Below are 13,572 nucleotides of genomic sequence, written 5' to 3'. Positions count from 1 at the left end.
GGCCAGAATTTAACCATCCCAGTTGGGGCTCTATTATTACTATTATTGTTGTTGTTGTTGCAATATTACCTGCCCTTCAGCCTAAGGTCCCAGGGCAGGTTACAGCTATTAAAACACAACATTAATATATATTAAAAATATTACACAATATCAAAAAATCTTGAAAACAATATTACAAAAATAAGGTGGGTTCTTAAAACACACATCTCAAGTATCAAAAGGCAGGATAAGGAGGTGAAGCTATGTTAGCACCACCACTTCTGTGCTTGTGAAAACAGGTTTATAGTATTACTTTTTATGATCTGATGAATTAGTTCTAAAAAAATGCAAATAAAAATAATGAGTTTCTAACAAAGGAGTAGATTTGGGGTACATGCACCCCCCTCCAAGGTGCAGACTATACTTTTGTTTTACTTCAATGCATTATACAGGGGGCTACCTTCGAAAGCAGTTTGGAAACTATAGCTAGTGCAGAATTCAGCAGCCAGATTGTTAACTGGAAGTAGGAAATCTGAGCATATAACCCCAATGGCAGACTACATTGATTAGTTTCCTGGCTCGATTCAAAATGCTGGTCTTGGCATATAAAGCCTTCTGTGACTCAGGACCCCAAAACCTCAGGGAAGGGACTCCCTCTCCCCACATGAACCTACCTACACCCTGCATCAATCATCGGGGGACCTTATTTGTGTGCCCCCCCCGAGGGAGCTTCTGTGAGTGGCAACATAAAAATGGGCCTTTTCCGTGGTGGCTCCCAATGTAGAATGATCTCTTTGGAGAGAGGTGCCTGGTTACATCTTTATCAACTTTAAGGTGCTATTCCTGTTCATCCAGGCATTTGGCTTTTAACTGGAGTCATGTGATATGATGATACCCTAGCTTGCATTGGTGTTCATCTTTTAGCAGGATGAGGCAGGATTTATCCTTTTTCTGTTGGTGCAAGAGGGGCACATTTAGTCATTCAAGTTCTTTTATTGTTCTGTTGTATTTTACATTTCTCTATTATGTATGCTTTTTATCATTGTAAGCCGCTTTCAGACATTTTTGTAGTAAGCAATGAATGAATGCTATAAAAATAGATGAATTAATATTCAGTGTTTTTGTGTGTGTGCTGGTACTCACTGCTACAGATCAGTATCACCCCTTTTTTCTGCCCATGGCACCCATTGTGTGCTTAAACCCACTTTATTAGTAACAGCTTAGGTCGCGGGTACCTCAGAGATCACCTGAACACTTATATCCCACTGAAATCATCTGCTGGAGCGTCATTGGTTGTTCCCTGAGTTGGTGAGGCTAATTTGACGACGACAAGAAAATGAGCCTTTGGTGTCATCATCGACCCAGTTTTATAGTATAATACTCTGCTAAGAGAGAGTGGGCACCTTCTGTGAGAATTTTTATGTTAGTTGCTTTCCTCACAAATGTGACCCCGAATGACTTACAGAAATGTAAGTATATCTACTAAAACTGATTATAACAAACACAACCAATGAAAGCCTAAAAACACATCCTATGCAGTTAGGGGGAAAACAGGTGATATAGGTCCCACCCCACTAAAAGAGGCCATTAATGTAAAGCTTCTTAAGGATTTTTTATCTAGTATAAGAGAATCTGCTTTTGTTTCATTTTATAGGCACGTGGAGTGTCTCTTTAAGGACTGACAAGGAGGTCCACAGCAGAAATTAGTGTCTGGCATTTGGGGGTGGTGTTTTTTTTTAATTGAAATTCGAACAGGGAAAAGAGAAGTGAAAAGAACTAGTATTTTCCATCTCCATACAGTGACACTCGTGCAGAAACGTCCTGGTGGCGACAAGACGGCAGTTCCTTGTGGGTATCGCAGCGGATCCTTGATAATGCTCTCCTTTATTTCAGCAGCATTCAGAGGACGATCGCTCTCTAGTGCCTTCCCTATGCTCCTCTCATCGCTTTTTATGGCTCCAGTGAAACGCCTGATTTATCAGGGTATTCTGAATGCACAGCTCAGCAGGGACTTTATAAAGACCCTCTATTGTAGCAGCGCTTAAGAACTGGTCCCCTCCCAAACTGGTTCAGTCTCTGCTACTAGCACGCCGAGCCACTTGGTGCTTTTCTGTGGGCTTGAGCCTCATTCTTCCACTGCACATTACAGCAATGGCAGCCTGTGCATAAAGAAGCCATTTGAAGCACAGCTTACTTTTTAAGATTACAAATCAAGGAAAGGGCAACTCATTCGCCGCAAGTGTGAATTAAGAAATGTAGTGTGACTTGCAGTCCCTCATCTACTTCGCAAATCAGGGCGATTCACAGGATAAAACCGCAACATAAAAACACGAAATACGAAATCAGAATAAAAAACAACCCAATCAATCTCCCCAAGCACATTTTAAAAGGGCATTGGGTGTGAATCAGCCAAAGGCCTGGTTAAAGAGGAACATTTTTGCCTGGTTTAAAGGTGTATAATGAAGGCACCAGGTGAACCTCCCTGGGGAGAGCATTCCACAAATGGGGAGCCACTGCAGAAAATGCCCATTCTTGTATAATAACTGATCTCATTTCTGAATAAGATTCAGAAATCGCTTAGAATGGGGGTGGCTTACTGAACACAGGAGGATGCAAAAGCAACGCTTGCTCCATCAGTTGAATAATTAGTTTTTGTAACCTCCAGAACCCTGTGACATTGTCCTTCCGTGGGCAAAACATTTAGGAGAAGAGGAGCTGTAGCTTAGTGCTAGAGCAAATACTTGGCATGCAATAGTGTCCCTTTATGATCCCTGCTTTCTTTTGGCAGAGCTGGGAAAGACTTCTGCTTGAAACCCTGGAAAGCCACTGCAAGTCATTGGTGGACCAATGGTTTGACTTGGTCTAAGGCAGCTTCCTGCACAAATGTAGAAGTTCTTGTGTGGGGAGCTGGATCTCTGCCAGCACAGGAAGCATTACATGCCATGTAAGACTGGACATAATCAGTCAGGCTTACCAGTAAGGATGCACAAATCCGTCTACTTTGACTTCTCTCTCCTTTTTCTAGTCTTAAGAAGTAGCAGATTGTGATTAAGAAAAAAAGTTTTCATGAAAATTCAACAGGCACATTTCGCCTGGTATACAAATTTCTGCATGCAATTTTGCCTCTTGCCTGCATTTTTCACAAGCAATCCCTAACATAAAGAATTGTTGTATGTACTTTTCACATTTAGCATGCCCTTTCCTCTGCAATATTTTTTTGGGGAACAGCATTGCAAACTTCAAAGAAGTGCAAAGTTCAAAGGATTCTCATTTTCCGGAACAAATATGAGAGCCAAAAATCATGTGATTCATCCAGGACTCCCCCCCCCCCCGGGGAATCAGTTGCATGATTTAGGCCTATGGGATGTTACAAGCAAAAATCATCTCCATGTTCATGCTGAGGTAGGCTCTGGACTGCCCCTGTGAACAATATCTTAACCAGCTATAAAAGTAAACTAAATACTGCTGTGTCCTAAGCTGCTAAAAGAGGCAGCTCAATAAATGGTCAGTATGGTAAAATTACACGAGACTCTCTTACTAGCAATTATAGCAATGAAAATAATTACTATAAAAAACCATGCTGTTTGTGTACAAATGTTCCTTAAGCAGTTGAAGGCCAAAGCCTAGCAGTTTTCTCTCTGTGTGTCTTTAAATCCCTTTCTGAGCAAAGGCTTTTTGATTGACAGGCTCATATCCAAGTGCTCCGGGCAGTTTGAGATTCATAATATTTTTGCGTTGCTTGGATGATTTTAAAGCAATTATTTTTTATGAGAGGGCAATAGGTAGCTTGAAGTTGGAACAACAAAATAGTCTGCCTTTAGGGTAAAAGCATACTTATGAGATACTAGGGCAAAGCTAGACATGATGGCAGAATACCCATGGCTTTGTCCAGTGCTTGTAATTCCAGACCACGGCTGGAAGCATCCACTCCCTCATTGAAACGAAACCATAATTCGTCATTGGAGTTTCGCTTTTGTTCCTTCCTGCTTTCCCCTCTGTGCTGGATAACTGGTTGGCACATTTCAGTGTATCTAATTTGGTCACTGCCTGTGCATAGAGTTGAATCAGGGTCATTTTTCTTCTGTTATTAATGCAGTTATATTTCTGATACTTTTGCGCACGCACAATCTGTTCATGAAATTCAGAATCTTGAGAAGTGCTGGTGACCACCAGCTTAAACAGTGTTAATATGGAGGGGAAGACATTCATGGTGGACAGGTCAGTTAATGTCCATTTGTCATGATTGCTAAATAGGTGCGCCATTTACAGAAGCATGCCCTGGATCTTTTGGTATTCCTAGAGCAGTATGGAAGGGTTAGTGATTCCTACACTGCGCAGTGTGAACTCTCAGTGCGCTCCATGCACTCCTGCAGTGCAGTAAGTAATGGCAGAGAGTCCCAGAAGCTACACAGAGTTCCCTTTGTATTTTGGGTGATGTGGCTGGAGAGGCACTGCTATTGATCTGTGACAAAATCCTTTTTCCACTTTCTTTGCCTTCTAGGCAAGCCCCATTCAATGAAATAACACAGCGCTATCTTAATTAATTCAATTTGTATGCTGCATGGATTCTGCTATTCCTCTGGATCTGATTCAGTACCAAGCAGTCATATTTGCATGAAAAATGCTTTATTGCAAACATGACATTGGAGGCAGTGCATGATGTTAATCAAACCAACACTCATTTCTGACAAGAAAAAAAGAAATGGATAGGTGCAGCATCCTCTTTTTTCATTTTTGGCTGTATAGTTTTTGTGCCTTGTCTTGTTGCCATGCATAAAAAATGGGAGGGGAAAAAAACACCCTCTTAGCATAATAATAGTATATGCATTATGGGATGTGATAAGCAACAATTTCCAATTTAGGTGACCTTTGCTTCCAAAGAATATGAGGTGTTCTCCATCTTTCAGTACATTTGAACATTATGAAATTAAATTACATTATATACAGTGATAAAATGAACAGTTCCTTTTGCCCTAGTACCCAAGTGTATATAAGAGGCATCCATAATCATTTGCCTGTATAGTGTATGCGGTCCTTTAAAATACGCATCAGCGGCAATAATGCAGAAAGTGAAATTTCTCCACAGCCTTCAGCTTGTAATTTCAGATGGAGAAAGAGATCTGAAACAAACCGATCTCTTATGTCAGTTAGCTGTCTTAACTCTTGGTCCAAATCATGAATTCTGTTTCTTGGCTTCTAGAAGATAGCTTCAAAGACCCTCACTGTTTCAGAATCCTCCACAGCAATAGCCAAAACCTTTTTGCCAAGTATGCAAAAAGCCAACCATAGTGTGAGGTGCTGACACTTCAGTGCATACGACAAATTAAGTGCATTGGAAGAAGCAGGCCGGCTGCACCTTTGCAGCTCATTATAACCTCTGCACTGTGTCATAGTCATAATGACACAGAATATCCCTTTGACCCAGCTAACACTCTAGCAGTGAGCTCAACCCTATTTAGAAATGGGCAGCGGATCCATATTCTCAAGGGAAAACTCAATTGTCAGCCTTCTGCTAAAGAGTGGCTCACACCTACATGAACAACCCTTGATTGAATTCTCACTACTTAATGACTTCACAGCTGAAAATGTGCTTTGGCTCCATTGAATAGCATTATGTTTGAAGCCACGTGCAAGATCAGCTTGAGATATTTCATCTATAATTACTCAGCCATACATGCAAGTCACAAAAGAGATGAAACCAGCGCTTGGGATACTACTACCTTCTATCTCACCCTTTTTTAAAGCTTCAGAAATTCAGGATCTATATAATGTACTTTTCCGTGTATAAGACTAGGTCTTTTTCATTAAAAATAATGCTTAAAAGTGGGGGTCGTCTTATACATGGGTAGTGCATAGGGTGGACGTTTGATTGGTTGCTGCCGTGGCTGTCAGCGGCTATTGTGCATGTTATTGGTTGCTACGTCAATGGGTGTTGTTGATTGGCCGACGCTGTGGCAGTTGGGCGGGCGGTTTGCAGCTTTTGCCGTCGAGGGGACGGACGAGAGGCTGATTTTGTGGAGCATGCTCAACAACTCTGGGCAATCCTTCCCCCAAAAAGCTCTACAACATTGTGCCATCTTCCCCTATTTTATTAAATTTGAGCCCCCAAAATAGGGGGCATCTTATACACGGGGGGCGTGTCATACATAGAAAAGTACGGTATGTTCTTCGGTAGCTTTCTCCTGCCAGAATTTCAGGAATATTGGATAAATCATGAGTCAGCACACTCTAAATTTACCAATCCATATACACTCATTGGGGCAAGGTATTTGTGTATGTACCTTACACTAAGCACTATATCTGATTTCTACCATCTCCCCCACTCCTTTTTTGCATGGAGAATTATTACACAGATGGAGAGAGTGTGTATAGAGATTAACTAATTTGTTGCAGTGTGAGCTTTAATCAACAAGAGTTCCCTTCATCAGATGCATGAAGTGTTGTCCTCAACTAACAACAAAGATACTTGCAGCACTTTGAAGATGAAAAAATATGTTGCACATAAGCTTCCATGAACTTGAGTCCACTTCATCAGATGTTTTAAGTGGAACTGAGAATAACACTTCATACATCTGGAGAAGTGTGTTCCAGTCAATGAATGTTTATGCCATAATAAATGTGTTAGTCTTTAACTAAGGTGCTACAAGGCTCTTACGACTGGACCAAGGAATATAGAGGGGAGACATGAGTGGTCTTATGGTAAAAAGGGAGACCTTCATGCCCCATCTCCTTTCTGGGCCCCACAACTCCTGTCAAGCAAGTCTCAATAACATTCAAAACCCAGGCTAAGGCTCTCACAGCCCAGAGCAACTGCCCTTTGGAAATGTCCACGCTGCTGGGTACAAACTCCGGGCTGGGCAATCTGCTTGAAGATGGTGTTTCATTTTGTTTGCAGAAAAGTGTGGTTCTTCCTTTGGTCAGCCCATTATGTTGTTGTTAATAGCTCGCAGGAGTGAGCTTTGGTATCATGAGTCCAGATTAGTAATTAGATAGAAAACGGCAAATTACCCTGCTTTCCTACACCACCTGCTTGGTATTATATTCTCACTTCCTATATATTGGCAGCTGTGATGGCAGACAGCTCCATTTCAGGCTGGATTTGCCCAAAGGGTTGGCATAGGTTGATAGGCTTAATATAAATGCCTGATAACGGCTTGGATTGACAGTAAAACCATTTCCTATTCTTTCTTCCTAGCTTCTTCTAGTTTGGGCAGTGCTTAGAAGCTATCATTTCTCTGTTGGAAATAAATCAGTGTCCTCTTAAGAATACGAATGATACATCAGTGTCATGAATGCAGAATTGTTGTTACTTTTTACTATTGGCACTTCTTTGTTTTTTTAAAAAAGGAAGTGCCAATAATGATAAATGTGCCGTGGGCGCCAGCACAAAATGGCTGCCATGGGCAGCAAAAAAAAAAGTTCCAGTACTTTGTATCAGTGAGTACTCTAAAAAAAACACACACACACCATTATTATTATTATTTGTTGTTGTTGTCCTCAGGTTACTGTAGTATCTGACTGTCCTTTGTTTGAATGTGTGAATTATATGTGCAAAGGCAGGCTTTGGCAGGTAGAGCGGATGAGACCAATATTGTGTGCAGTGCTCAATAATGTAGTTTCTTTAGAGGGGAGAGAAGGGCAGATGGGGCTCATCAACCTGGCAAGGAAGAAGCAGAACTCTGATCCGAAACCTCTGCTGCCCTGTGGGATATCTTAGGGAGAAGAAAAGGCTAAGGAGTAAACCCAACACAAATATGGAGTGGAGTCCCTAAGACAGTTGGATGGCACCTTTTGCACCTCCTCCTGGCAACTCCTGCAGCCAAGCTTGTGCCAAACATATTGCTGTGCTTTCCTTTGAACCACATCAGGAAAGCCGAGAGCTGGATATTGTCATCTGGGCATCGCAGGACCTTCCATACACCCTGCCCAGGCTTGTGCCCTGGTGTGGTCATTTCAATGCTGCTAACGCAGCAGTTTGACATCGCCCCCAGAGGGACTTCATTGTATCTCAAGACAGATGGATGCCAACAACATATAGCAGGGAGGAGGAACCTGCCACCTACCTGATGCCATTGGGTTACAGCTTCCATCATCCTTGGCCATTGTTTCATGCCAGCAGGGACTGATGGGAGTTGGAGTAAAAAGAGGGCTATAGGATCCCCATGTCTGTCCTATACAGAAGTACCTCAGCTGTGTGCAAACCAAGCAGTCAGTGTGGTTGGCTTAGAAAGTGTTGGCCACTAATGGAAACAAGGGAATGGGATCATGCAATCATCAATCCACTTTTTCTTCTATTACAAAAAAAAAAAGACATTTGTGAAATATCTGGAAGGTTATGCAGTATTTTCGTGGTGTGAAAATTCTTTCAAGCAATTTCCTGCATTTTGTGTGGCATTCAGGGGGCAGAGCTGGTTTGAGCAACTTCTGTTTCATGCCTTTTCTGCCCTCATTGGTCTCCTTTGACAGGAGGTCATCCAGAGCTCAGACCAAAAGAGTCAGTAAGCACCTGCTGTCCAATCTCCTAATCTCCCTCACAAACAAACTTCCAGAATGCCAGGTGTTAATGATCACCAGTACCACCCCCTAAAAGGGCTGTAAATACTCAGAACTCCAACATTTTATGGCTAGAGGACGCAGTACTACAGTCACAGAGCATTGTTTTGGTGTAGATGGGGAAAAGTATAATCACTGTCGAAAAAACAGTGACATTTGACTGGTGCTGTGGGAAATCTGCTGCAATTTTACTTTTTTAAAAAAACCTAAGGAACAAACTGAAACTATAGCACTGTAAAAGATATATCTGGAAGGACTCCAAGACAACAGAAATGGTAGCTAGATAATACAGGAAATGGGTTTGATCCACTTTTTGTTGAGTACTTTGTTATGCCAGGAGATGTTGACGTTGATAACGATTTGTTAGATTTTTACCCCACATCTTCTTCCAAGGGAGTCAAAGGTGGAGATGGGAAGCCCTGGATGGTAGATATGAATTATGTATCTGTAATTGAGTTAGGAGAGTATGGAAGAGACTTTGTTGATACGTAATTCATTAAACGTTTGATGCTCCATACAGAATTAATGTCAGCTCACATCTTCGGCATTCTGTGATACATATGTTATAGCAGGGGTAGGCAACCTAAGGCCTGTGGGCCAATCGCCTTCTCAATCTGGCCCATGGACGGTCTGGGAATCAGTGTGCTTTTACATGAGTAGAATGTGTCCTTTTATTTAAAATGCATCTCTGGGTTATTTGTGGGGCCTCCCTGATGTTTTTACATGAGTAGAATGTGTGTTTTTATTTAAAATAAATATCTGGTTATTTGTTGAATTCATTCATTTTCCCCTCCAAAATATAGTCTGGCCCACCGCATGGTCTGAGGGATGGCGGACCAGTCCATGGCTAAAAAAGGTTGCTGACCCCTGTGTTATAGTATATGCCAGTAAAGAGGATGGAAATTGTTTTATAAGATACAACCATAAATGAAGGTAACATTGCAGATGTTGCAATGATGCAGAAGTTTACATTAGCCATTCCAAACCCATTTGCTACTAAAATTGAAAGTATGTGCTACCACATCAAAAATGGTTGAGTCTGATGACACTTAACACCAGCAAATAATATTGCTAACATTTTGTAGCTTGCCTTTCTTCCAGGAGCCGTAAGATTAGTTTCACAGCACTTTTCTATAGTTGAAATGTTGTCTAGAGTGGGGAGTGTGTTCTTTTCCAAAATTACAGGTCTATTTGAGTTTATCACCTTTAGCTAGCATACCTTTTATTATTACAAATTATGTAATATTGCCACAAGCAATATTCCAGAGACTTGCAGATCCCATAAATTAAAGTCTGTGGTCTACAGACATAATGCATCGTTTTTACTTGGCTACTTTCTTTGATTTTAATTCAAAGTAGCTTTCATTTAACACAGTGAGATTTTTTTAAAAAATTAAACATTTGTTTTATTGCTGTGGTAATTTATTTCGTAACCGCAGGAACTCAACACCAAGCAAAACAGTGCAAAACAAACACCATAAAGGAAATTAAGGACATGGCATTAGTTTCTCCTAAAGGCCTTTCTGGAAGCCAGGTTTTAACCTAGCGTCTGAAGACCAAAACTGGTGAGATTTTGACAGCCTTCTTGGAGAGGGCATGTCATGATGCTGGTGCCTCAGGTGAGAAGACTGTGCCAAACTTCAGATGAGCCTCAGGTATTGAGTGGAGCATGTGGGTAATTAAACAGTCATTTCACAGGCCCATGATGGTTTAAAGAGCCTGGAAATGAATAGGCCACTAGTATAACTCATACAAGATCAGAGTCATATGAACCAATTAGCCAATTCTAGATGACACCCATGCCATACATCTGAAGCCCCATGGTACTTCTTTAAACAGTCGTGGTTCCCCCAAAAGAATTCTGGGAGCTGTAGTTCATTTAAGGGTGCCAAGAGGTGTTAGGAAACTCCCAGAGCTACCATTGCCAAAGTGGTTTAACAATCCATCTCTTTTCATGGGGAACTCTGAGAACTGTAGCAAAATGGACATGTTGTCCTCCTTTATACCCGAAGAGGACAAACAAGCGTTCCATATAACTCCCACTGCCCCACATACCTTGGCCTGGAATCTTGACCACCTGAGATATCTTACCTGGCAACTCCTGGGACTGAACCTGGAGTTTCCTGCAGGCAAAGCACATGATTGACCACTGAGCTTACAGCCCTGCAGTGTGACTGTTACAGAGTATAGAGAGGGCAACCATAGCAGTTCTCTTGGTATCTCGTATTCTTCATCATCCCTTAGAAGAACCACCAACTACTTACCATTGTCAAGTGGTCCAGGTTGGTTCTGAGTCACTTGGAATTATATGAGTGGAAGAAAAATTCACCAGGACTCAGCAGAGTTCAGAAAGTGTTTTCTGAGCCCTGGAACATTAGAAGCTGCCTCTTTATTACCATTCCTATAGCTTTGTTCTTGGAAAACCCACATCTTTCTTTCTGTGTGCCTTTTTTGTACGGTGCTATACTGAAGAATACTATACATATTTGAAAAGCTAACTACTTTTTTTTTTTTTGCAAAAAGGTTTTGTGGTTGTTTTTTTAATAGCAGTAACTCCCACTAACTGGTACAAAGCTTGGTACTGTGCAAGCAGTTTCTCACTCCAGAATGCTCTGACTGAAAAGCTGATATTGTGTTAAGCTCCATCGATCACTGCTGCTTTTCTATACCGTGAGCCACCATTGTTCTTGGTGCTGCATTGAGTCACATCTAGGGCAAAGAATGCACTTGCAGGGGGAGGGGACGGAGAGAAGAGAAATTGGGGAAAATAACTTTCAAACTAAAGATAATTCTATTAGTAGTACAGTGGTACCTCGGGTTAAGTACTTAATTCGTTCCGGAGGTCCGTATTTAACCTGAAACTGTTCTTAACCTGAAGCACCACTTTAGCTAAGGGGCCTCCTGCTGCTGCCGTGCCACTGGAGCACGATTTCTGTTCTCATCCTGAAGCAAAGTTCTTAACCTGAAGCACTATTTCTGGGTTAGCGGATTCTGTAACCTGAAGTGTATGTAACCCGAGGTACCACTGTAGTAGTAATAGTAGCAGCAGCAGTATACTGCCCTTCATCCATAGATCTCAGGGCAGTTAACAGCATACAATTATAATATACAAAACACAAAATGCTTAATAAAAATAAGAACAAAAACAAACCAGAAATCCCACAACACATTTAAAAGGGCATCGGATGCCAATCAGCCAAAGGCCTGGTTGAAGACGAACCTTTTGGCCTGTATAGTGAAGGTGCCAAGCAAACCACCCCACAAGTAGAGAGCCACTGCAGAAAAGGCCCGTTCTTGTGTTGCCGCCCTCCAGACCTCATGGAAGTGGCACATGAAGAAGGGCCTCAGAGGATGATCTCAGGGTCCAGGTAGGTTCATACCCTCCAACATTTCTCCGATGAAAATATGGATGTCCCATTCCATAATGATAATTTTACTCTTATACGCCACACATCTCACCGGGTTGCCCCAGCCACTCTGGGCAGCTTCCAACATATATAGAAACATAATAAAACATTAAACATTTTTTTTAAAAAAACCACTTCCCTATACAGGATTGCCTTCAGATGGCTCGGGGGTCAGATAACTCCATACCCTCCAACATTTCTCCTGTGAAAATAAGAACATCCTACGGAAAAGCAGGGCATTCTGGGATCAAATCAGAAACTGGGACAGCTTCTCTAAAACAGGGCCGTCCCTGGAAAATAGGGACACTTGGAGGGTCTGTAGGTTCATGTGGAGAGAGGTGGTCCTTGAGGTGTTGCAGACTAGAGACCTGAGTCATTTAAGGCTTTATAGGCCAAAACCAGTCCTTTGAGTTGGGCCTGGAAGCTAACTGGCAGCCAGTGCAGTTGGGCCAGGATCAGTGTAATATACTCAAACCATCTTGCTCTGGAGAGCAACCTGGCCACCAGATTCTGCACCAGCTGAAGTTTCCAAATTGTCTTCAGAAGCATGTTGCAGTAATCTGATCTAGAGGTTACCAGAGCATAGACAGCAGTAGTCAGGCTGTCCCTGTCTAGATATGGTTGCAGCTCGACCACAAGCCAAAGCTGATGGAAGGCACTCTGCACCACTGAAGCCACCTGAGCCTCAAGTGGCAGCAAAGGATTCAGAAGTACCTTCAAGCTACATATTGGAAAATCCTATACCAGCTAAGCAATATCTAGAGGTTCAACAAGCTTAAATGGTATTTATTGTTTATAGAGAGAACTTGAAGTGTGCTTTCTGATGGTGAAATCAATGTGAACTAAGTTGACCCAATTGAGTCTGACTCCAACCCACTGTGTTTGGAGCCTGGAGACCTAAGTTCACATTGTGGCTCAGTTGCTATGGTCCACTTTGGTTCTGAACCATGAACCATGAACCTAGAACCATGGGGATGTCAAATTCGTAGCCTGGCCCTAAGCAATTGTCCATGAAGATAACTCTCAGAGGGAGCTTAGTGCTTATTATCAGATGCACGGAAAATACAACGAGAGATTTTGCTTAACTGAGCTTCGATTCAGCAGATGAGATTAGGTTTTTGCAAAGCACATTCGCAGAACAACAAAAAAAAGCTTTTGGACTTGGGGGAGTTAATCAATACACAATATGAGCAAAATATAGGTCAAGTGGCAGTGTGGGTGAGCCAGGATCACTGTAGCTCTGTGATAGAGAACATACAGATTCACCCTCTGGCATTTCCAGTTAAGAAAGACCCCTGTCCCAAACCCGGGACAGCTATTGTCAGTGAGTAGACAATACTGAAAAAGATGTATCAGCCGTTTGACTCTGTATCAGTTAACTTCCTATGTTCATTGGATCGGGTGCTCTGATGTTCAGAAAGGACATGGAAAAGAAGAAACAGGTGGTTTAGGAAATGAATAGTCTTGGTCCTTACAACGTCACAAGCAAAAGAAAGCAGAGAGGCCAATGACAGAAGTGTTGGATGAGGGAGTGCTCCAGATGAACTAAGATCAGAAAAGGCCAAAGGGTGGTTTCTGTGAACAGAAGGAAAACTTGGAAAGGGAATGAGTAGAGAGGAGCGGCTCATGCAGC

General features: G+C 42.0%; 1 protein-coding gene across 3 annotated transcripts in view; it reads left to right on the top strand.

Moving 5' to 3' along the window:
- MBP (myelin basic protein) overlaps positions 1–13,572 on the top strand; it is a 104,630-nt gene that overhangs the window by 52,027 nt on the left and 39,031 nt on the right. The gene's annotated exons all lie outside the window — the stretch shown is intronic.

The sequence above is a fragment of the Podarcis pityusensis genome (assembly GCF_964106645.2).
Source record: "Podarcis pityusensis genome assembly, chromosome: 7".
In the NCBI taxonomy this organism is placed as follows: domain Eukaryota; kingdom Metazoa; phylum Chordata; class Lepidosauria; order Squamata; family Lacertidae; genus Podarcis; species Podarcis pityusensis.
The sequence above is the reverse complement of the archived record's forward strand: the minus strand, read 5'-3'. Positions and strand labels throughout refer to the sequence as shown.